We start from the raw sequence: 24,127 nt of genomic DNA on the forward strand, positions 1-24,127 counted from the left end.
CAGTAACTCCAGCTGTAACATTACAGGTCCCATACAACAGAGGATGAGACCATGGCACCATCCTAGAAAGCAGGGACTGGTAATAGGCCAGTTACCAACTCCTGTCCATGAGGTGGCCACATAAAGTTGACAAACGAAAGGAGAAGAACTCTGTGGCACTAAACAGAACTGGAGACAGCAGAGGGAGTTCTAGTTTGAAACAAAAGTCATGCACAACCTCAGAAGTGGTTTTGGGGTTTTGCCAAAAGTGACCCCAATATTTGTGTCTAAAACCTACCTTTAACCAGGGTTTAATTGAATGTGATGTCAGGAGGTAAGTTGGACAAATGCCCAACTTTTGTTAGGAAGACAGATCAGAGTTTCAGGAGAGAAAGAAATAGAAAATTTAAAAAAGAGAGTGCTTTATTAACTTGCATGTGCTTGTTAGAGCCAGAACTGATAGCAATGGTGGAATCTTTGGTACCAGTAATATTGAGGATGAGATGCAGGAGTTTGGAGATGTGATGTGATGGCTGTGTTCAACCATGTCTAAGAAATAGCAAAATAAGTTGTTGACATTATGAATCTGGAGTTATAGGGAGCACAAAAGACTATTTGTTGATGAAGGGTGTTGAATGGTAAAAAATGTGTAGGTGATCTCTGCAGAAGTTGCATACCATAGTGTGCAAAAATCTTGGGTGCAAAATCTGTACATTTTGGTTTATTTTTCCATTATATTTTTTTCAAGACAAAAAAACAGATGAACAAAATTCAGGACACATCAAAGCATATCCTCTTCCTAGTTGTACTTCACCTTTAAAACAGCTGTTCCAACAAAGAAAGGAAGACATGCTGGTGCCTAAGGCTATTGATTAGTATATAACCTGGGCATTCTGGACAAAAGTAGCTAAATTATTTTATAGCCTGGAAAAGGAAGACAGGCCAGAAGGTATTAAGGAACATCAAAAAAGTTTTATTCTTTGTGAAAATGGACAATGAATTCATTCATCATATTGACAACCAGCCAATCAGAATATCTAACAATCGCATCTTGCAAAACCCCCCAGTAGAATTTTATAATAAATATGCCTCGTCTGAGGAGCGATATAGGAAGGAGGGAAGAAGAAGGGATGAAGACGTCAGGAGAAGAGAACAGAGCAACGTCAGAAGAAGGCGCCAGCAACGTGTGGCCATTTCCATCTGATCATCAGAAAAGCATCTCATGAACAGCAACGAATGGTAGATCACAAGCCGCCTGCGACATTCATCCTTGTCATCTTTACTTTTTTGTAAGCTTTTTCTAAATACTGTACATATTCAGACTTTACTATCAGTCCTATTTTCTTTTATTCTTTGTTCCAGTGGTATTATTATTATTCTTCCTGTAATAAATACCATGCTGCTTTTAACTTTTTATGCTTTAGCTTAATGTCTAGAGTGCTTGAAGTAATAACGTAGATTTCTTTGAGCACCTGGTGCAGCCGGAGAATTGCCATTACCTTCATGCTGCGAGGTTTATTAAGGGCTGAAGGCGAGAGCTCCACCCAATAGTAGGGAACAGTACATAAAGTAAGGTATTCTTGGCTGATAAATGGCCTATAGTCATGGATGCTGAGCCTTTGTATGTTTAAATGTATTCTTGGAGACCTAAAGTAATATTTAGGTCTGAGATATCTTTAAAACATCGTATATTGTTCGTGCAGATAATAAGTAAGTCTCTTGAAGTGTTGAGATGGTGACAGGCTGTATTATTCCTAAGGCACTTGTGTGGTTTAAAGTGCTAGAGGTTAACCAGCTTTGTGTTTGTCACTCATAGGGCACTATTGAGTTTCTGTGTGTATGTGTATAGCTATGTATGCATGTGTTCATCTTAAGGTGCAACAGTAGATCAACCCGGTAACGAACTTGACAAATACATTTACCCTTGAAGAAAATAGGTAAAGGGTAAATAGAGGAAAATACCATGATAATACACACAGCATCTCTTGTTTGTAGAAGATCTTTTAGTTAGAGACATAAAGAACAGTGAAAGTTAGTATGATCTGAGGGTGAAGGTAAGAAAATGGAGGAACATGTGAAAAGTAAATCAGCTGAAATGTTGGAAGCAACAGCAAGTGAGTTTTCATAATCATCAGGGGCCTCGTGTATAAACGGTGCGTACGCACAGAAATGTTGCGTACGAACGTTTTCACGCTCAAATCACGATGTATAAAACCTAAACTTGCCATAAAGTCATGCACAAGTCATACCCTGGCTTTCTCTGCTCGGTTTTGCAGACTGGCGGCACCCAGCGTCAAAGCAGTGCTACTGTTCCTGTGTGGTTACTCTTTCTTTCTTAGACCCACATTCCTGACGCGGCTTTATAAATACACTGAAATTAACTCCATATTGTTTATTAGTGTAATGCATCTGATTGTAATTAACCTGTAGCAATATAATGGTCCAGGGAATAGCCATAGTATTCCAAATACCATAACTGCTTTAGCATTGTTAATGTCACTGCATCTTGTTCTTCTTTCAGCTGCTCCCGTTAAGGGTTGCCACAGCAGATCATCTTTCTCCATATTACTCTCACTGCACCACTCAGAGTATTTATATCACTGTATCTGAGTGGGGAATCACAGCAGCAGCTGATCGGAAAGAGAATTATCGTTATACAGTTTCAAGCACACACTACCTCAGCCACCGCAAAACGCGTCAAAGCCATTCCTGTACGGACCTCGCGTTTCAGAAACAGTTTCATCCCAAGAATTATAAATGCACTCAATCAAGTGCTCCTTGTAGAACTGTTTGTACTTATAAGTACAATTACCCCACTGTAAACTTGCACTACAGTTATAATATTGCACAACCTGCGCCACTTTATAAAACACGTATGATGACGATATCATTTTTAAGATGAAATGCAGCAAAATATGTTGCTTATAGTATACAGATAAAACTTTAACTTCATTTAAATAATCAGTATTGTTAATAATTAAACATGTGAGGACACGGTGCCGCAGTGCTAGCTAGTTCACGGATAGCTCCTGCCTTGCGCTGTATTATTGATTCTTATTTTTAAAAAAGGAGAACATACAGGTCGATTAGCTTAGAACTTTGTTTTATATCTTATCTTTGAACAAGATAGAAATTTAGGAGTAGCATGACCTTACAAACCCAACAGTGAGATCTTAAGTGATCCACAGCCTACGGCTCCTCGATGGGGTGTCATGGGGTCCCCAGAAAAAAATGTGTAAATGTAAAATAATAATAAAATAAATATTCTTCTGTAGCAATAACAAAGTATAACATAAATTATTCTGTGGCAATTACACAAGAATGTCCAGTAACATGTACACTCTCCTTTTTAAAAGTATATACGAGCTGAGCACTCAAAAATAAAACTACATCAGCCAGCAACAAATACAATCAACTCAAGTCCAATGGAACTGTGCACAGTGCAATTCTGCAACCATCAACTATTCTGACAGCTACATCCATGTTGGCCGCATTATCAACAGTGGCTGCCTCAACCTTGTCTTTGATACCATACTCCTCCAAGATCTCATCAGTCTCCTCTGCTACAGCTGTCCCTGTCTGTGCCTGGTACACTGGTTTGGTTTTGAGGACTTTTTCTTGAGCCTGGCCATTCCTGACATAATGCAGCGTTACTGTGTGAGGTAATGATCTTGACTAAAACTTGCCCATCCATCTGCAGTGACGGCTGCCTTCAACACATGTTTCAGCTCAGAAATGGAAACGGATGAAACATCTGGTAAGAGGAGAACACGCAAATTTGACATTCCCTGACTTAGCCTACAATTAAACACATTAACTTACCGAAAATCGGGGGCATCTACTGTGGCAAATGGGTGCAAGCCTTTTACCACAAACTTAGTCACTGCTCAGTGACATTCGTCTATCCTGGCCTGTGTCATTTTACTTTTCCCCGCCTCTGTGAAAGGAGAAGCTACCGGTAGACTGCAGCGAGAACTGCCAGCATCTGAGACAGCCAGACTCTGTCTGTCTCTCTCGTCATGGTCATCTAAATGCAATGCACAGTAATAGCAGGTTTTGCAATAAGGCAAATCGCACTAACATAATATGCAATGTTAGTTGATTAGTTACCTGCCGTATTAATGGGAGAGGACCTGCAAACATTACCGCTGCTGCTGGGTTGAGATTCACTAGTCCGGAGCGGATCAAAAACACAACATTCATTTAAGGTTATCGCGTGTTTTGTGTGCAAATGCTTTTGCATATTCATAGTGTTTCCTCCCTTTGATGAAATATCTACTTTGCAAGTATTGCAAGTTGCCCTGTTGTCATCCTTTCTCGTAAAGTATAACCAAACTTTTGAGCATTTGTGCCGCTTAGGCGCCATGTTTCCTGCTGGGTAAATAAAGCTACGCAACGCGGTGACGTCATTCGAGGCGACTGGAATCGATAGGGGAATCGTTTGCAAAAATGGCAAACAATTCCAAGGAATTGAAACAGTGGGAACCGGTTCTCAACAAGAACCGGTTTTCGATTACCATCCCTACACGTATACATCTCAGTATTTTAATTATTCAGAGAGCTGTAATATCACGAATGTAATGGATGCTGTTTCCTGTCGGAGAAAGAGAAAGAACGGAAGCACGTAGTGATTCACACACATAGAGCACATAGAAGATCAAACACAGAATAAAGCATTTAACGTCCTACTTTAGGTACGATGGGATTTGAGAAACTAGTAAAATAAACGATTTTAAGATGAAGTTTATGATGTTCTACTTTAATGACAAAATAAACTATGTGATTAAAGTGAAAATTTTGAGATTAAAGTTGACATTTTGTGCTTTTTTCCCACTGTGTGCCTATTTTTTTCTCTGTACCCTAATAAGCTTTCATATGACACTCAGACGGCCTTTTCACGCCGACTTTGATATGTGACAACTTCTTTTTTATTTCGGGCACTGTGCGACTTTGTGAACTTGAGCTTTCGAGTTTCTCCGACACTATGTCACTCGATCAACTTTCTTTTGTTGATTATACCAGTGTTTAAACCAACAAATAGTACTTTTTTCTTTTGCCTCTACTTGGTATTCGCTGAAATTCTTGTATTTTCCCCCGTGCTTTTCTCATTGTCTTTTCAAAGAAAGCTATTTATATTGATTTGCATATTCAAAGAGGCATAATTCTGGGAGGAGTTGGGGTGGGACAGAAGGCGCGTGCACATGCGTTACTTTTCATGCTGAACGGATTTTATGTAGTGGAAGAACGTAAAAGTTTGCGTACGCACAGATTCTTGCATCTGGATTTTTCTGTGCGTATGCACATTCCCGTTTTTGTGCTTATGCCATGTCATAGTGTGAGTTCTACGCACGGCGTTATACATGAGGCCCCAGGTGTGAGCAGTAAGTGGAAAGCAACAAAAAATGTCTGGTTGAACATGACAGAAGAAGTCAGGGGTTGAACAGGGTCATTGAGAGACAAGAAAACATTGAGGCTGAGGTGGTATTTGAGGAAAAGAAGAGATGCTATATGGCAGAAGGCAACAAAGCAATATATGAGGAAAAAAACTGAAATTGCAGAAACATTTAGGAGAGCATAAAGTGACAAGACATAGGAGTTTACAAGTACAGAATGAGGAAGGTGAAGAGAAACGTGTTCACACAGTAATTGTAAAGTAGGTGGTACAAGAAAAACAGGATGTAATAAGTGTGAATTACTTGAAAAATGCTGAAGTGAACATCAGTATTGATAGAATTAAAAGGATGAATAAATATTAAGAAAAAATATTATGAAGAAATACATGGAAACGTTGCTGAATGAGGAGATTTAATTTTGATGTTTGTTTTAAGAAATGTTTTTGAAAGAGGAAGTCGCATTAGCACTGAAAAGCTGAAGGTTGGTAAAGCAGTGGGTCCAGCTGGAGTGGGGTTAGAAATGCTAAAAACAGCAGAAGGACCTCAAATTTAATGGTTGACAGACCTGTGCAACATGATTATATGTTAGGGGAGGATTTCTGAAGACTGGGAAAGATGTGTGCTTACCCAGTATACAAAAGGTATAGGGGAGTGTAGGTCATATCAGGTGATAAAGCCTTTGGAGAAGGAAATGAAGGTATTTAAGAAAGTGACAGAAAAATGATCAATGAGAGGTGTTGAGATGGTTTACTAGTGGATGAAAATCTGCTTGAGATGGTAACCAAAAAAGATAAATAAAACCTCCTGAGTCCATGAACTATGATCTTGCAATGATGGCTAAGAGTGAAGTGCAATTAAAGGACAAAATTCTGAAATAGAAAAATGAATTTGGAAACTATACCGTAACATTTTATGTGCATATATTTTTATGTATTTCAGGTTTTGCCACTCAGAGATTTTGTTTTTATGATTTTGTTTACTTTGATTTGTTTTGGCAAAGATGAATATGATTACCACCTTATTTTTATTGTTTATGCAACACTCTCATGTATATTACCACTTCTGTCATGTTGCTTAAGTCACCCGATATGACTCTATAAATATGTCAGATGTCAAAGCACCTGCTATTCCTGGATAAATCTATGTCTTGTAATTTTCAGCATGGTTAGCTTATTTCTCAAGTAAGTCCTAGTGTTACGAGTTTTCCTGGCTCTTTGAATTTCATTAGATTATTGATTTTAATCCTATTGCTTTCATTTTGGTTGCCAGGTTATTTTGCTCTCTCTTAATTTTGACCTCTGCCAGTTACAGACCATATCTTTTGCTTTTGCTCTTAATCTCCTGGGGTCTCATGTATAACGCCCTGCATAGAATTCACACTAAAACATGCCATACGGATAAAAACAGAAATGTGCACTTGCACAAAGAAATCCATATGCATAAAACAGTGCATACACCAACTTCCCCATATTTACACTAGATAAAACCCAGTCAACGTGAAATGTAACGCATGTGCACTCACCTGCCGCCCCACTAAGACTTCTCCCAGAATTACACCTCTTTGAAAATGCAAATCAAATCCTTAAGTTCAGCATTGTGTGAAAAGACAATGGCAAAAGCACAAGAATTTCAGCGAAAACCAAGTGGAGGCAAGGAAAAACGTTCTATTTGTTGGTTTAAGCAGTGGTATAAACAACAAAAGGAAGTTGATCGAGTGACATAAGAGTGATGGAGAAACTTGAAAGTTCAAACTGAGAAAGTCACATACTGCCCGAAAAATAAAACAGAAGTGGTCAGATATCTAAGTTCCAGTGAAAAGGCGAGTCATAGCTCACAGTCTGAGTGTCATATGGAAGCTTATTAGGGTACAGAGAAAAAAAAAAAAAATAGGGACAAAATGGAGAAAAAGCTCAAAATGTCAATTTTAATCTCGATATTTCCACTTTAGTCACATAGTTTATTTTGTCATTAAAGTAGAACATCATAAACTTGGTCTCAAAATTATTTCATTAACTAGTTTCTCAAATCCCATCATAACTAAAGTAACACATTTAATGCTTTGTATTCTATGTGTTCTTCTATGTACTCTATGTGTGTGAATTGCTAAGTGCTTTTTAAACAGGCTTTCTCTATGCTGACAGGACACAGAATACATTACGTTCATGATATTACAGCTTTCTGAACAATTTAAATGCTAAGATATATACTTGATATCATTTTCATGATGATAGGAATTAAAGCATGAATTAAACATGGGGGCTCGGTGGCGCAGTGATACCGACGAGCTGGTGCCCAGTCCAGAGATTGTTCCTGCATCCTGCAAGATGCACTGTGCGCGACCCTCAATTAAATAATTTAATGCAGCAGTACTGTCTCTTTCAAACTTACTAACCCCCAATTCCTGTCCTTCTTTTTCTTTCTTCAAGTAACCAATCGCCACACAAGATCTGCAATAAATGTCAAGCCATCTATAAGATTAGAATACAGATTCTTCAAAACCTTTAAGGAATATTGAAATATTTTCATAGTACATGTATAATTTTTCCATCCATCTATCCATCCAGGGTCTCGCGCCAGTCCCAGCAAGCATACAGCAGGAACAATTCCTGAACAGGGCACCAGCTCATCACTTCCACTGCACTACTGCGCCCTCACATTTAATTATTAACAGTATACATTATTTAAATTAAGTTAAAAAATGTATCTGTGTAATGTATGTACTTTACTGTATTTCATCTTAAAAAATATATCAAGAGCTCCAAGAAGATAACGCTTGGAAATCTGAATCAACTTAGAAGCCAATCATCATCATATGTAAATGCTGGCTTTATAAAGTGACTCAGGTTATGCAATATTACAACTGTAATGCAAGTTCACAGTGAGGCAATTGTACTTACTGTATAAGTACAAACAGTTCTACCAGGAGCACTTGAGGGACTGATTGTGTGCATTTAGAGCTCTTGGGATGAAACTGTTTCTGAACCGCATGGTCCATACAGGAAAGGCTCTGAAACATTTGTCATATGGGAGAAGTTTAAGCAGACTGTGCACATGTCTGAGGCAGCATGTGCTAGATGTTGTATCCCGATAATCCTTTTTCTGATCAGTTGCTGTACAGCTGTGATTCCACACTCAGATACAGTGGATTAAAATACTCTGAGTTGTGCACTGAAAGTAACAACGCTAATGCAGCAATGGTATTTTAAATAGTTTGGCCATTCCGTGCACCATTATATGCTTACAGGTTGATTATAATCAGATGCCTTAAACTAATAAACAATATGTGGTTAATTTCAGTGTATTTGTTAAAGCTGCATCAGGGATGTGAATCAAAAAAATAAATATAATAAAAAAATAATAAAATAATAAAAAACCACACAGGAACAGTAGCACTCCTTGGATACTAGGTGACGCCAGTTTGCAAAACCAAGCTGAAAACATGCATAAGCAATGGTTTGAACTGGCGTGAGAATGTGCATGCCTTACGCCAAGTTTACTTTTTATATATTGCAATGTGAGCGTGGAAACTGGCGCATGCAAAATTTTTGTGCGTATGCACCATTTATACATGAGGCCCCTGGTCTTTTGTTCTTCTCAAAAAACCTTTTGACATTTTACTATCACTTAACAGAAGCAAAACTAGTCAAGTTAAATGAAGGAAAGACCAGGTTGATAGTTGGAAGCAAACAGACAAGAGATATGGAAGAGGTGGGTGAATGGCCATCTGGTGTGTGATAGAAGTGTTGGGAGAAAAGGTTGTTGGAAGTAAGTGCATAAAAGATGTACTGGTGTCAAGGATAATTTTCAGGAAGAAAGTGAGACCTTTGTTTGTAGAAAGTGTGTAAGAGGAGTATTGAAAGTGTTGAACAAGATTGCATTTAGAATTCATAAATGAATTTGTTTAGGAGAAAGGGAAGTTGTGCATCTTAGATGAAATGTTGAGTGCACATGGAAGCGAAGGAACAACAGTGATGGGAAGGGTGAGAGGTGCCTGGAAGAATTTTGGAGAGCTGATCTGTAAAGCTGGAACATGAAGCAAAGTTGGAAAGAACAGAAATGGGAACAATCAGGTGAAGTGTTACAAAGTAAGAAACATCTGATGTGGTAGTAATAGGGTTTGTGCTTTGGGGTTTGGGGAGAACAAGCTATCATGAATCTTCTACTTCTTTCAGCTGCTTCCGTCTGGGGTTACCACAGTGGACCATCTTTCACCTTCATTTCTCTACTCTCTAGAGCATATCTCTACCTCTCCAGGGTCTCCTCAACATGTCCCTATTCTCACTACAGATCACAATGTCATCAGCAAACATCATAGTCCACGGGGACTCCTGTCTAATCTCGTCTATCAATCTGTCCATCTCCATTGCAAATAAGAAAGGGCTCAGAGTTGATGCCTGATGTAATTCCACCTCCATGTTGAATGCATCTCACACTCCTAGTTTTCCTTTTTCAGCTTCCACCATTTGATCCTTGGCTTTGCCCTCACTCTTCTCCTCTTCTTCTTGATCTCCAGTGTCATCCTACAAACCACCATCCTATGTTGCCTAACTACAATTTCCCCTGCCACCACTTTTCAGTCTTCAGTCTCCTTCAGATTGACTCTTCTACATAGGATACTGTATATTTTACCTGTGTGCATCTTCCTCCACTCTTGTATGTCACCCTATGTTCCTCCTTTTTCTTAAAATATGTATTCACCACAGCCATGCCCATACTTTTCTCAAAATCCACTGTCATCTGACCTTCTTCATTCCTCTCCTTGACACCATACCTACCCATCACCTCCTTATCCCCTCTGATCCCTTCATCAACATGTCCAATGGAATCTGCTCCAATCACCACTTTCTGTCCCTTGGGTACACTGTCCATCACTTCATTAATTACACACCCAACTTGCAGGCTATATGCACTAACAACATTCATCATCACACCTCCAATTTCTAGCTTCATAATTATTATTTAGTCTGACACTCTTTTTACCTCCAAAGCACTCTTGACATACTATTCCTTCAGAATAATCCCTACCACATTTCTCCTTCCATTCACACCATGATAGAACAATTTTAATGCACCTCTGATCCATCTGGTCTTACTCCCCTTCCATTTAGACTCTTGCACACACAATATATCAACCTTCCTTCTCTCCATCATATCGGCTAACTCTCTCCCCTTACCAGTCATACTGCCAACATTCAAAGTTCCTACCCTCAGTTCCACTCTCTTTACCTTCCTCCTCTCCTCCTGCCTTCGGACACATCTCCCTCCTCTTCTTCTCCTTCTTCGGCCAACAGTAGCTCAATTTCCTCCAGCATCCTGTTGGCTAACAGTACTGGTGGTGTTTGTTGTTAACCTGGGACTCGACCGATCCAGTATGGAAGTCTGTATTGTTGTTTGCATATTGATCTAGCAAAATTTTACACCAGATGCCCTTCCTGACGTAACCCCATTTAACCGGGCTTGGGACCAGCATGAAGAAACAGACTGGTTTGTCTATCCCTTATAGCTGGGTTAACAAGCTAACCTGAGTAAACCCAGAAAATTGCTGTTCAACTCATGATAATAATGACAAGGGTCAGTTTTGTTACATTTAATGTGCAGACCATGCATAAGGGTTTATCACCCTGTCACCTTTAAACTTTCGACCTACAGTTTACTCTTTGCCATTTAAGAAGGGTACCTAGCAAAACTTGAGTGTGGAAAACCCCTACAGTGTGCTTGAGGGTGCTATTACTGAATGTTACTTAACGTGATAAAGGGATATGCAACATGCGACCAGACCATTGCACCACACCCTGCAAACATACATCAGTGCTTCAAACCATAGCTGCTAAGAACCTTCTAGCTCAGAGGGTGCAAGATTTCATTTCAGAGGGTGCAACAAAGAGGAAGGCTGCTTTGCAGTTTGCCAAAATTGAGTGAGGTGTGTCATCACAGTGTGGCATCATTTGTAGGTAATTTATTAGTTAGTGTTTCAGCTCTGTGATATGAAAAGAATCAAGCATTATGTGTGGAAATGTCACCTGAGAATGAGTCACAGAAATATGCATTCTTGCGAGTTTCTTGCTATAGACGTAGCATTAATAAAGACGCATAACTTTTTTTTAAGAGAATGAAATTTGAACATTACAATGATCTGTAGAGAAGGGTGATGTCGAGATATGATTGATATTTTTGCCGGGGGGCCTGAATTGGATGCAATACCTGCAACCTACATCCATACCCTCTCTCCTGCTGGCAGTCCTGGCAGTAGCGTGGTAATTTTAACTGTGCAACCCATTTGTTTTTGAACTAAAGTGCTGGGGTTGTCAGGGTACAAAACTCATCAACTGTGTTTCATTGCTTAGCAGTGCGCCGGCACTCATTGCTTCACGGGGGTCTTCAATGCCCAAAACTCCTTTATCTTTGATCATATGTCATTTCCTCAAGGTGCTTGATACCCAAACCGCAGGATTGTCAATCAAGTGTCTAATCTTCACTGGGGACACATTGACAAAATTATTGAGATTTATAAAGGTAAATTGCTCAATTTATATTTAAATTTTATTAACTGAGTTAAAAGCTGATTTTTTGAGTTCAGTTTGTTCACCTGTAGTACAGTATGGGGTTCAAATTGTGATTCAAAAATGATAACTTTGACTTCTTTATCTTCAAATGTGATGTTACTTTTGTACTTGGTGTGAACGTAAATAAACCCTTTTCTATGGGTTCAGGAAATAGAAAAGTTTGAAAAGCACAATCTAGCATTTCACCAGTTTAGTATAATATAACAAGTCTACCAAATGCAATTCATCCACTGAGACAACCAATTAGATCAGACATCCTGCCAAAACAACATAATTCAAAGTATGGTATCATTCATATTGCCATTCATACGGAATACATTGTTATTTAACAGTAAAAAAAAGTTAATTTAACTAAATTAGAATTTTATGGCAAAAATGCTGTGTTCTAAAACAACAAAACCAGGTTAAACCCTTGGGGTTTTCCCCTGTCATTACAAAACTATTTTATTGGTGTATAATTACTTGAGATGTATGCATGACTCATTAACCTAATTGCCTGTGAGTTTTCTTGAGGTGGTGCAAGTGCAGCAACCAATAACAAAAATTTCTGAGAAAAATTATACATGAAACATACTTCAAATGAAAATGATTACTTACATAGAAATTAGATATTAAAAAAGGAAATTAAACATTGTATAATGGCAAGCCTTCCAACTGACTGTCTCCCAACAGATGGCAGAGCTTCTGGTATTATGAGCTACTGGCAGGAAGAGGCAGGTCCAGGTAGGCGGACACCTGATGTGACATCAGAGATGTTATGGTCATCAGTCTTCCGGTCTGCAAATAGAGGAATGCAAAAGGTATCAGTCCACAGCTCCCTCTAGTGGCAAATTACAATTACTTGAGTCCTTAAGCTGTCCCCCATGTGCATGCATGTTACTATATATATATATATATATATATATATATATATATATATATATATATATATATATATACATATATATTGTGATAGATAAGGGGTGCTATCGCTCCCTTGAACCCTCGGACACCACGCCAGACACCAGATAAAAGTCCAAATATGATATTTATTTGGTCTATACAGTGCACAAAGCACCCTCCTCTCCACAATACTCATATAAATAAACAATAACACTACAATAATCCTCCACTCTCCCAGATGTGTTGCCACCCTTCCACCCAGCTCAGCTCGTCTTCTGGGGTTTTTCCATAATCCTTTTATAGTCCATGACCCGGAAGTGTTTCTGTTCCTCAGTCCATGTGACGTTCTATCACTTCTGGGTCAGATCAAAAACTCTTCTTTTTCATCCCGGAAGCATGTCATTTCTTCTGTCCATGTGACTGGGACGTACTTCCGGGGTGTAGGGAAAATATTCCTTACTCCTCCCTACAGTGTCCTCTGGCAGCCCCCATGGTATCCAGCAGGGCTGTGAATTAAAAGTCCACTGTCCATAATTCCCTGCTGGCATTCGGGGCACTTCCATGCTACAGGGAGGGCTCCACCTGGCGGCCTGGGGGTATTGGCCGGGATGAATGGCCGGCCATATCCCATAATATACATTGTGGCACGCGGCTGGGGGTGGTACCCAGCCGGGATGCCCAAGAGGACCGGAGGAGGGCTTACGCCTCTACCAGACCACGAGGGGGCGACCGCCCTGGTGGCTTTGGGGACCACGGATACAGAGTTTTGAAGCTCAACCCTGTAGGGTCCCGTGGTCTCCGCCAGGGGGTTCCCAAATGCCTTTAGAGCCCTGGCCCTCAGCACTTCCACCACACCTGGAAGTGCTGGGGGGAAGAGGATCAGCAACACCTGGAGTGTTTCCGGGTGCGCAGCCGGCACTTCCACCACACTGGGGAGTGCCGGCGGAAGATTGTCGGGAGGCACCTGGAGCACATCCAAGTGACTATAAAAGGGGCCGCCTCCCTCCATTCGATGGCTGGAGTCGGGAGAGGAGCAGGACAGAGCTCGGAGGAGAGGAGTGGAGGAGGACCTGAAGAGAGGCAGAGTGAGAGAGGCCTGGGGCCTCATGTATAAACGGTGCGTACGCACAGAAATGTTGCGTACGAACGTTTCCATGCTCAAATCGCGATGTATAAAACCTAAACTTGGCGTAAAGCCACGCACATTTCCACGGTACCTCATACCTTGGCGTATGCAATTTCTCCGCTCGGTTTTGCAGACTTGCGGCACCCAGCATCAAAGCAATGCTACTGTTCCTGTGTGGTCACCCTTTCTTTCTTAGACCCACATTCCTGACGCAGCTTTATAAATACACTGAAATTAACTGCATATTGTTTATTAGTGTAATGCATCTGATTGTAATTAACCTGTAGCAATATAATGGTCCAGGAAATAGCCATATTATTCCAAATACCATAACTGCTTTAGTGTTGTTACGCTCACTGCATCTTCTTCTTCTTTCAGCTGCTCCCGTTAACGGTTGCCACAGCGGATCATCTTTTTCCATATTACTCTCACTGCACCACTCAGAGTATTTATATCACTGTATCTGAGTGGGGAATCAGCAGCAGCAGCTGATCGGAAAGAGAATGATCGGTATACAGTTTCAAGCACACACTACCTCAATCACTGCAAAACGCGTCAAAGCCATTCCTGTACAGACGTTTCAGAAACAGTTTCATCCCAAGAACTATAAACGCACTCAATCAGTCTATCAAGTGCTCCTTGTAGAACTGTTTGTACTTATAAGTATAATTACCGGTGCCCCACTGTAAACTTGCACTACAGTCATAATATTGCACAACCTGTGCCACTTTATAAAGCGCGTATGATGACGATATAATTTTTAAGATGAAATGCAGCAAAATATGTTGCTTATAGTATACAGATAAAACTTTAACTTTATTTAAATAATCAGTATTGTTAATAATTAAACATGTGAGGACACGGTGCCGCAGTGCTAGCGAGCCGCTGGTGCTCTGTTCACGGATAGCTCCTGCCTTGCGCTGTATTATTGTTGGTACTGACGCGACACTGGAAGGATAGACGGAAAGAATAATTAAACATGTACTATGAAGATATTTCAATATTCCTTAAAAGTTTTGAAGAATCGGCATTCTAAGCTTACAGATGGCTTAACGTCTATTACAGAGCTGATTGTGTGGCGATTGGGTATTTGGAGAAAGAAAAGTAAGGACAGGAATTGGAGGTTAGTACGTTTGAAAGAGACAGTACTTCTGTAATAAATTATTTCATCGAAGGTCGCACATGGTGCAGCAAGCCTCTTGCGTGAGTTATGAATAATCAATGCGCCACTGTGTTCCCATGTTTAATAACATGCTTTCATTCCTATCATCATGAAAAAGATATCACATATACATCTCAGTATTTTAATTATTCAGAGAGCTGTAATATCACGAATGCAATGGATTCTGTGTCCTGTCGGAGAAAGAGAAACAACGGAAGCATGTAGTGATTCACACACATAGAGCACATAGAAGATCAAATACAGAACAAAGCAAAGTAGTAAAATAAAACGATTTTAAGATGAAGATTATGATGTTCTACTTTAATGACAAAATAAACTACGTGATTAAAGTAGAAATTTAGAGATTAAAGTTGACATTTCGTCCTTTTTTCCCACTGTGTGCCTATTTTTTTTTCTCTGTACCCTAATAAGCTTTCATATGACACTCAGACGGTCCGCTATGAGTCGCCTTTTCACGCCGACTTTGATATGTGACTTCTTTTTTATTCCAGGCACTGTGTGACTTTGTGATCTTGAGCTTTCGAGTTTCTCCGACACTATGTCACTCAATCAACTTCCTTTTGTTGATTATACCACTGTTTAACACTAGAATTACCAGAGCCATGAGCTAAGAGAAAGTCGTTCTAAGTCGGTGGGGGAATGGAATAGCTGGCTGCTAGTAGCTTTTGTTTATCAGCACATTTAGATGACAAAGGACTCTAGCGGAGAGGTGCAAACGGATTTAAGACGCGATTTAAGGTGGGACGGATTTACGAGTTTTTTCGTAGGCTCTGGTAATTCTAGTGTTAAACCAACAAATAGTATGTTTTTCCTTTGCCTCCACTTGGTATTCTCTGAAATTCTTATATTTTCTCCCGTGCTTTTCCCATTGTCTTTTCACAGAAGGCTATTTATATCGATTTGCATATTCAAAGAGACGTAATTCTGGGAAGAGTTGGGGCGGGACAGAAGGCGCGTGCACGTGCGTTACTTTTCACGCTGATCGGGATTTATGTAGTGGAAGAACGTGAAAGTTTGTGTGTGCACAGATTCCTGCATCTGGATTTTTCTGTGCGTACGCACATTCCTGCTTTTGTGCTTACGCCATGTTATAGTGTGAGTTCTACGCACGGCGTTATACATGAGGCCCCTGGACTTTGGGAGAGTTTTGGAGTTGTGTGTGTACTTATTATTGTAAATAGTAGTTGTAAAATAAACGTGTGGTGGTGCTTAAAACATGTCTGCCTGTCTGTGTCCGGGGCTTGTTCCACACTGGCATAGCCGACAGGATTCTCCACCTGGTTCAAGGCGGGGACCTGGAATGAGAAATAATGTTGTGGATGGCCTGACGCAGCAGGGGAGCCCACCCACGTGCTGCGGGAGCGGCGTGCACAAAGCCCCATGAGAGGGACTCGCCCCACGGACTGGCACTGGTCCACAGAAGGGCCATTTCCCCCTGATGTGGGAAGACAACGGGCGGTGCAAGAGTGCAGTGGGCTCCTACGAGCGCACCATCGCTGGAGGTGCCCGGGATGGCATGTCGCCTAGTGAGGCCACGTCGAGGACGTCTCCTTGGACAGATGGGACCTGGGAGGTAAGTTCCCTGCTTGCCGGCAACCGGCCCTGGGGGGCCGCGTGTGTTTTGTGTTTAGCAGGCAGGAACTGCCCGGATCCACGTCGGTGGCAGGCGCGTGCTGGTCTGTGGGACTTCGACAGCGCAGTGGCAGCTGGGGGAGCTGCTGGGGGAGCTGTGGGAGCTGCGGCACGCCCCTGCATGGGGAAGAGGGGAGACAAGATGGCCGTGGACCCTCCCCAAGGCAGGCACGGGATTGGAAGGTGTATCTTGCGTGCCCGCCGATGATTGGATGGAGGCGGGATGAAGGAATGTCCATCCCGGGCTGGGGAAGGACCCGATTGGGCCGGAGGAAAGGGTCCACAGGAAGCAGCCAGCGTGTGTCGATGACGGACAGGTAAGCCCACCGCTGGCTGACTTTCTGTACTTGCCGGCGGCTCTGCGCGAGCTGGAGGAGTGCCTTCAGCTCGCAGAGTCGCTATTGCAGGTGATACGCGTCCTCCATAGAGGATTGAAGGAGCTGGAGGTGAAGGCAGTCGCGTCCGTGATGACGCTGCGACAGTGGGCGGATCGGCGTGATGCTGGAGTCTTCAGCTGGATGGATGCGGTGGGGAAGGTAAATGGAGCTGACCCCATAAAGGATAAGGGAGAACCCACCGAAAAGGCCCGTGATGTGAATGATCGGAACCGAGTAGGGGGTTCTCCGACAGTGGACGTGGCGGCAGGTGCAGCACACATGGTGAGGGGAGAGACAGCGAGAGGGCTGAAAGGACGCGAGCTGATGTGTGCGCCAGGTCCTAGCGCCCTACGCCCCGAACCAGTGGCGGCCTCGCGTCGTTCTACAGGAACGCAGATGGGGCAGGGGCTGTGCTTTTTCTATAAGCAGATCCAAACCGTCACGGCGTCCCAGAGGAAATGGAGGAATCAAGGGAAGAAAGCCGATTCCTCCGATAGGAAGGGACGTGATGCTGGGTGCTCACGTCCAGAGAAAGGCCGCCCTCTGCGGAGGCAGAGGGAAACCCCACAGCCGGCTAAGGTGATGGGGGTGTGTGCGGTCCCGTCCGATGTCCCAACACAGAGGGCACGGAGGTCTCAAAAGGGGGGCCGAACTGGCAAGCACCGGGGTGCCGGTCGGAGGGGGGAGCGTTACCTGCATATGAAACGAGGTGACGCCAAGTGGTGGCATCAGGGCATTGTCTTTGCCCCTTGTTCCAATTTATATTTTGCAGGACCAGGCCCTGGAGTGGAGTATGTCGGCTTCCCGCCATGGAAGATCTGCCCTTGCGCGACGGGCCGCTGGCCCCTAGGGGTCTCAGCTTGTGGTGGGGTACTGTGGCATGCGGCTGGGTGTGGTACTCAGCTAGGATGCTTACACCTCCTCCAGACCACGAGGGGGCGACTGCCCTGGTGACTTTGAAGATCACGGGTACAGAGCTTTGAAGCTCAACCCTGTAGGGGCCCGTAGTCACCGCCAGGGGGCGGCCTGATGCCTTTGGAGCCCTGGCCCTCAGCACTTCCACCACACCCAGAAATGCTGGGGGGAAGAGGATCGGGGACAACCGGAGTGTTTCCTGGTGCAACAGCCGGCACTTCCGCCACACTGGGGAGTGCCGGCGGAAGATTGTCGGGAGGCACCTGGAGCACATAACGGGTGACTATAAAAGGGGCCACCTCCCTCCATTCAATGGCTGGAGTTGGGAGAGGAGCAGGACAGAGCTCGGAGGAAAGGAGTGGAGGAGGACCTGAAGAGAGGCAGAGTGAGAGAGGCCTGAACTTTGGGGGAGTTTTGGGGTTCTGTGTGCACTTATTATTGTAAATAGTAGTTGTAAAAGAAACGTGTGGTGGTGCTTAAAACATGTCTGCCTGTCTGTATCCGGGGCTTGTTCCACAATATATATTAGTGCTGGGCAATGATTAAAAATTTTAATCGCAATTAATCGCAGACAATCACAACAATAACATTGTTACATGCAAAATTCAATAATGAACTCAAAAGTAGTGCATTCTGTGTATTTGGTTTGCAAACATATTAAACAAATATGGTGCTTTTTAACAGCACTATTCCCTTTACATACGTAGTAGCAGTTAAAATATTTCTTGTAAATCTTAACTTAAACATTAATATAATTAAATCAAATATAAAACCAAAGCTATTTGTCACTGCCAGGGCATTAACGTTTTATCTTGTTTGTTATAGAAAAACAAATTACCCTCAGAGTCCAGAGCCACGATCACAACATTATAACAGACACCTTCCGAGCAACAGCAAGTTAACATTTCTAAATGTGTTTTCTTTTTTATCTGAACAGATACCAGCAGAAACATTTTCTTTTAACATGGAGCAGCATAAACAGTCGATGTTCAGTAGCAACTCTTTGAGGCCTAATATTTTTTCCAAAAAACTCAGTTTTCTGAAAAGCGCACAAAGCAATGGTTTCACACATAAATCAACATAAAACGTCTGTTGCTGCCTGTTGTGCCTGCTGGTGCCTGTTTGCAGTTTATGGTGGCTCGACGGCCAGCAGGAATGCATGGTTTGCTGGCTCCCTGGCTGTCTTTGTAAGACAGGTGCGTGGGGGTGGCACTTGCAGTGAGACACAATATGGTTTGTACCTCCTGTCATCGTAAGTGTCTGTCCTCCAAGGTAAACGTTGCCATAGGTGCATCAGCCTCACAAACGTGTTCAGCACCACGATCAGCTGTGGACCAATCATCTGATGCTGGTACTTCACTTTCATTTTTTGATCTACATTTCCAGATCACTTACATCAAAATCGAAGTCCGACAAATCAGAGTCCGATTCAGAGATAATAAGATAAAAGTTTTGCTTTGAGCATTCATTTTGGTATCTCTCCACATGCCATTTTAGAAGCTGTTTGCTCTTCGCTACTCATGCACACGCAGGGAATTGAGGTCAAATCAACAAAGCTAACTTTCCTTCTAGCAAAAGCATATTGAAAAGTGCTGTAACAAGAAGATCACTATTCTTCGTCAATTGCTAGTGAAACTGAGGCTTTCAAAGTAATAATAATAATAACAAAAACTGCATTAACGCGTGATAAAATAATTGTCTGCGTTAATTAATTAACGCGTTAACTTGCCCAACCCTAATATATATATATATATGATAAATTATCGACATTGATTAACATGTTAAAAATGTCAGCAATTACCTTTTTTTACTACATCCCCTGAATGCTAATTTAACTGCACTTCACACATAATGAAGAAGCGCCAAAAGAATCCAAGTCTGTTGATAGTAGTAGTCTCTAGCTCTTGATTGTTTTGTGTGTTGTTACTTGATAATGAACTTTACTCACACAGACTAGACTCCACTTGTCCCTTGTAAATCGGGATCGTCCCATATTGGAACATAAAATGCTGCTTAGCACACTGAATCAATAAGGTACGTGATTTGTCCTATATTTTCATACACATCATTTCATGTATATACTGTACTAGCTCTTCAGAGTGCAGAGAATGACACATGAATAATTAAAATCAAATCAGTTACATAAGTAGAGTGAATGAATTTCATTTTCATGTTGCACTGATGCTGCAGATGGATAAGTACTGTGCACTGAGTGAGATTGCATGTTAGCATCATTATCTTCGTTATGCTGCTTTCACACATTAACATTTAATAAAAAACCACAGTAGCACTCACCAGTTATATAGCAAAATACCCGCGCTTCGCAGCGGAGAAGTAGTGTGTTAAAGAGGTTATGTAAACATATATATACATATATATACATATCTACATATACACATATCTACATATACATATATATACATAAATACATATATATATATATATACATATACACATCCACATATATATACATATATATATATATACACATACATATACACACATACATAAACACACACATATACATATATACATACATACATAGTGCGTTGTAACACGGGCTGTGATTGTTACATGGGAGGGAGATGACAAATCACAGCTTCCCGCTTTCTAATTGGGCCTGTGATTGGTGCTTCGACTGATGCCCAGATCCCACAGTATCTCCCCTTAGGAGAGACGTTAGGCGAGTGTAATTGAATAGCGGTGCTGCAAGTTTAGCTTTATACCTGTTTTTAAAGCTTATTGACTAAAAGGGGCTTTCATGAAAAAACTTAGGGCTTTGCTACAGGATACACCCTCCACAAGTTAAGGAAGTAAAAATAATGGTATATATTTCTGTTTTATTTAAACCTTTTAAGTTTGTATGCGGGCGGTATGGTGGCGCAGTGAAAGGTGCCAGTTAGGAGAACCGGGTTCGCTTCCCTGCGTGGAGTTTGAATGTTCTCCCCGTGTCTGTCTGGGTTTCCTCTGGGTACTCCGGTTTCCTCCCACAGTCCAAAGACATGCAGGTTAGGTGCATTGGCGATTCTAAATTGTCCCTGGTGTGTGGGTGTGTGTGGGTGTGTGCGCCCTGCGGTGGGCTGGCACCTTGCCCGGGGTTTGTTTCCTGCCTTGTGCCCTGTGTTGGCAGGGATTGGCTCCTGTACTTAGGATATAGCGGGTTGGATAATGGATGGATGGACATTTGTATGCATAGCCCCATTTGCCCGTTTTCGTTTTTTTTCTTTCTTCAGTAATATTTCAGCAAACCTGGAGCTTGTCAGTTCAAATCCTGGTACTGACACCACTGTGTGACCCTGAGGAAGTCACTTCACCTGCCTGTGCTGCAAAAAACAAAAGTAATGTAACAAATTGTACCTCAGATGTTGCAAGTTGCTGGAATAAAGGCATAAGTCAAATAGATAAATATGTATTATACACATAGGAACTATTCATTTACTTTCAGTTAAGTCTCTTACTATATTGAGAAATTGTTCTGTTCTGTGTACTGTATTGTATTGTATTGTATTGTATTGTATTGTATTGTATTGTATTGTATTGACCCCCTTCTTTTGACACCCACTGCACGCCCAATCTACCTGGAAAGGGGTCTCTCTTTGAACTGCCTTTCCAAAGGTTTCTTCCATTTTTCCCTACTAGGTTTTTTTTGGGAGTTTTTCCTTGTCTTCTTAGAGAGTCAAGGCTGGGGGGCTGTCAAGAGGCAGGGCCTGTTAAAGCCCATTGCGGCACTTCCTGTGTGATTTTGGGCTATACAAAAATAAACTGTATTGTATTGTATTGTAAGTCATCTGCAGCAAACCTTTATAAATGAGGGTTTCTCCTTTTCTGTTTCTTCTTCATTGAGGTTTTCTCTTGGAGAACTTTTTTCATTTCATTGAAAATTAAAGCAGCAGCTGCCAAAATATGCAGCTTTCTTATTAATTTTTTAACATTGTGTAAAATAACTTTATAAAGTAACATAAAAGGTTTAAATACTGGTTATTCTTTTACACTTAAATATTACTAAAGAGATACAAAAAAAGTAAAATGCATTTTTTGTTTTTCTTTAAGGAGATTAAATATTACTGAAGAAAGAAAAAAAAAAAAACTAAAACAGCCAAATGGGGCTATGCATACGAACTTAAAAGGTTTAAATAAAACAAAAATATATACCTTTATTTTTACTTCCTTAACTTGTGGAGGGTGTAACCTGTAGCAAAGCCCTAACTTTTTTCGTGAAAGCCCGTTTCAGTCAATAAGCCTTAAAAACAGGTGTAAAGATATTGACAATAAGCTACGCAAACCCACCAAGACATGGAATCGTTTAAATCAAGGCGCTGCACTACTTTCTTCCAGATCGGCCCCAAGGCGTTCATATTTTTCCAAAGCAGTTCTGGTCTCCATCGGCATCTGTAGCTGAGTCGAAAAACACCATCCCATACTATTAGTTAACGATTAACACATTTCTATATGTATTGTAAGCATACAATACAACTGATAATATGTTGCGCTTATTTATCTGGTGTACCGACATTTTTGCGCGTTTAACGGCTGAAATCCAACGTGGTTTGTGCCCTTCAGAATGAAAACAGTTTGCATTTACCTTTTTAATAAAAGGCAAGCTTTTAAGCCTGAGAAATCACCCCGTAAATGCACACGTTTAATTGCACATGTGTTAATATGTATGCTTACACACTGTTTCTTCTTCATTGAGGTTTTCCCTAGCATGTAGATCGGGGTAATTACATTCACGGCATTCGTAGTCTGAATCACAATCTGATTGTATGGGTGGTTACCTACCAGGTAACGCTTATGGTTGGCTAGCAAGTCAGCTAACATCAGCCACGGTGCCTTCAGTTGTGAGAAGCAGATCATAGAATGGTTGAAAATAGTTTACTGTCAAATAATGCAAAGAGTACGCGACACGTGTTTCGCCCTAATTCTTGGCTCATCAGGCGTACACACTCACTGCACTCCCTTACAGGAATCGAACCTCGGACATCAGCGCTAGAGGGGCTTCGCAGCGGTGAAGTACTGCTTTTAAATTTTAATTAAGAAGAAAAGAAAACCTTTTTAAATTGAGGGAAAATATACCAATAACAATTTGTTAAGGATCTGTTTTTTTGTGAAGCTGCCTTTACATAGCCTGTCCGCTGTTTTATAAACGAACGCCATATAAGGCCGTCCTTTATCCTTCACAGTCAGTTCACATGATTACGTGTGAGGCGTAATGACGCGATACGCAACCCCCGCAACCCCACCTCCCACGGCCAGCGAGCTGCAGTCCATTACTGTATATGGACAAAAAAGAGATTCCAGTTATGACCGTTATGCTTTGAATTTAGAAACGAAACCTGCCTAACTTTTGTAAGTAAGCTGTAAGGAATGAGCCTGCCAAATTTCAGCCTTCCACCTACACGGGAAGTTGGAGAATTAGTGAGTGAGTGAGTGAGTGAGTGAGTGAGTGAGTGAGTGAGTGAGTGAGTGAGTGAGTGAGTGAGTGAGTGAGTGAGTGAGTGCTTTGCCTTTTATTAGTATATATATATATATATATATATATATATATATATATATATATATATATATATACAAAGGGGGACCCAAAAATAACCGGAAATAAATAAATAACCTAATAACCTAACAACAACAAAATTCCGGTTATTTTTGGGTCCCCCCCTCGTATATATAGTGGCATGCGGCTGGGAGTGGCACCCAGCCGGGATGCCCAGGAAGACAGGTGGAGGGCTCATGCTTCCTCCAGACCACGAGGGGGCGACTGCCCTGGTTCCTTTGGGGGCCACGGGTACAGAGCTGGGAAGCTCAACCCTGTAGGGGCCTGTGGTGCCTGGAGAGCCCTGGACCTCAGCACTTCCACCACACCCAGAAGTGCTCTGGGTAAGAAGACTGGGGACACCCGGAGGGCTTCCGGGAGCACAGCCGGCACTTCCGCCACCAGGGGAGTGTCTGCAGAGGAGTGTCGGGAAAAACCTGGAGCCCATCCAGGCGTGTATAAAAGGGGCCGCCTCCCTGCAAACGAGGGCTGGAGTCGGGTGGAAGACGGACGAGGTCAGTGAAGAGAGAGAGAAGAAGGCGTTCCG

The sequence above is a fragment of the Erpetoichthys calabaricus genome, chromosome 10 (genome assembly GCF_900747795.2).
Source record: "Erpetoichthys calabaricus chromosome 10, fErpCal1.3, whole genome shotgun sequence".
NCBI lineage: Eukaryota > Metazoa > Chordata > Cladistia > Polypteriformes > Polypteridae > Erpetoichthys > Erpetoichthys calabaricus.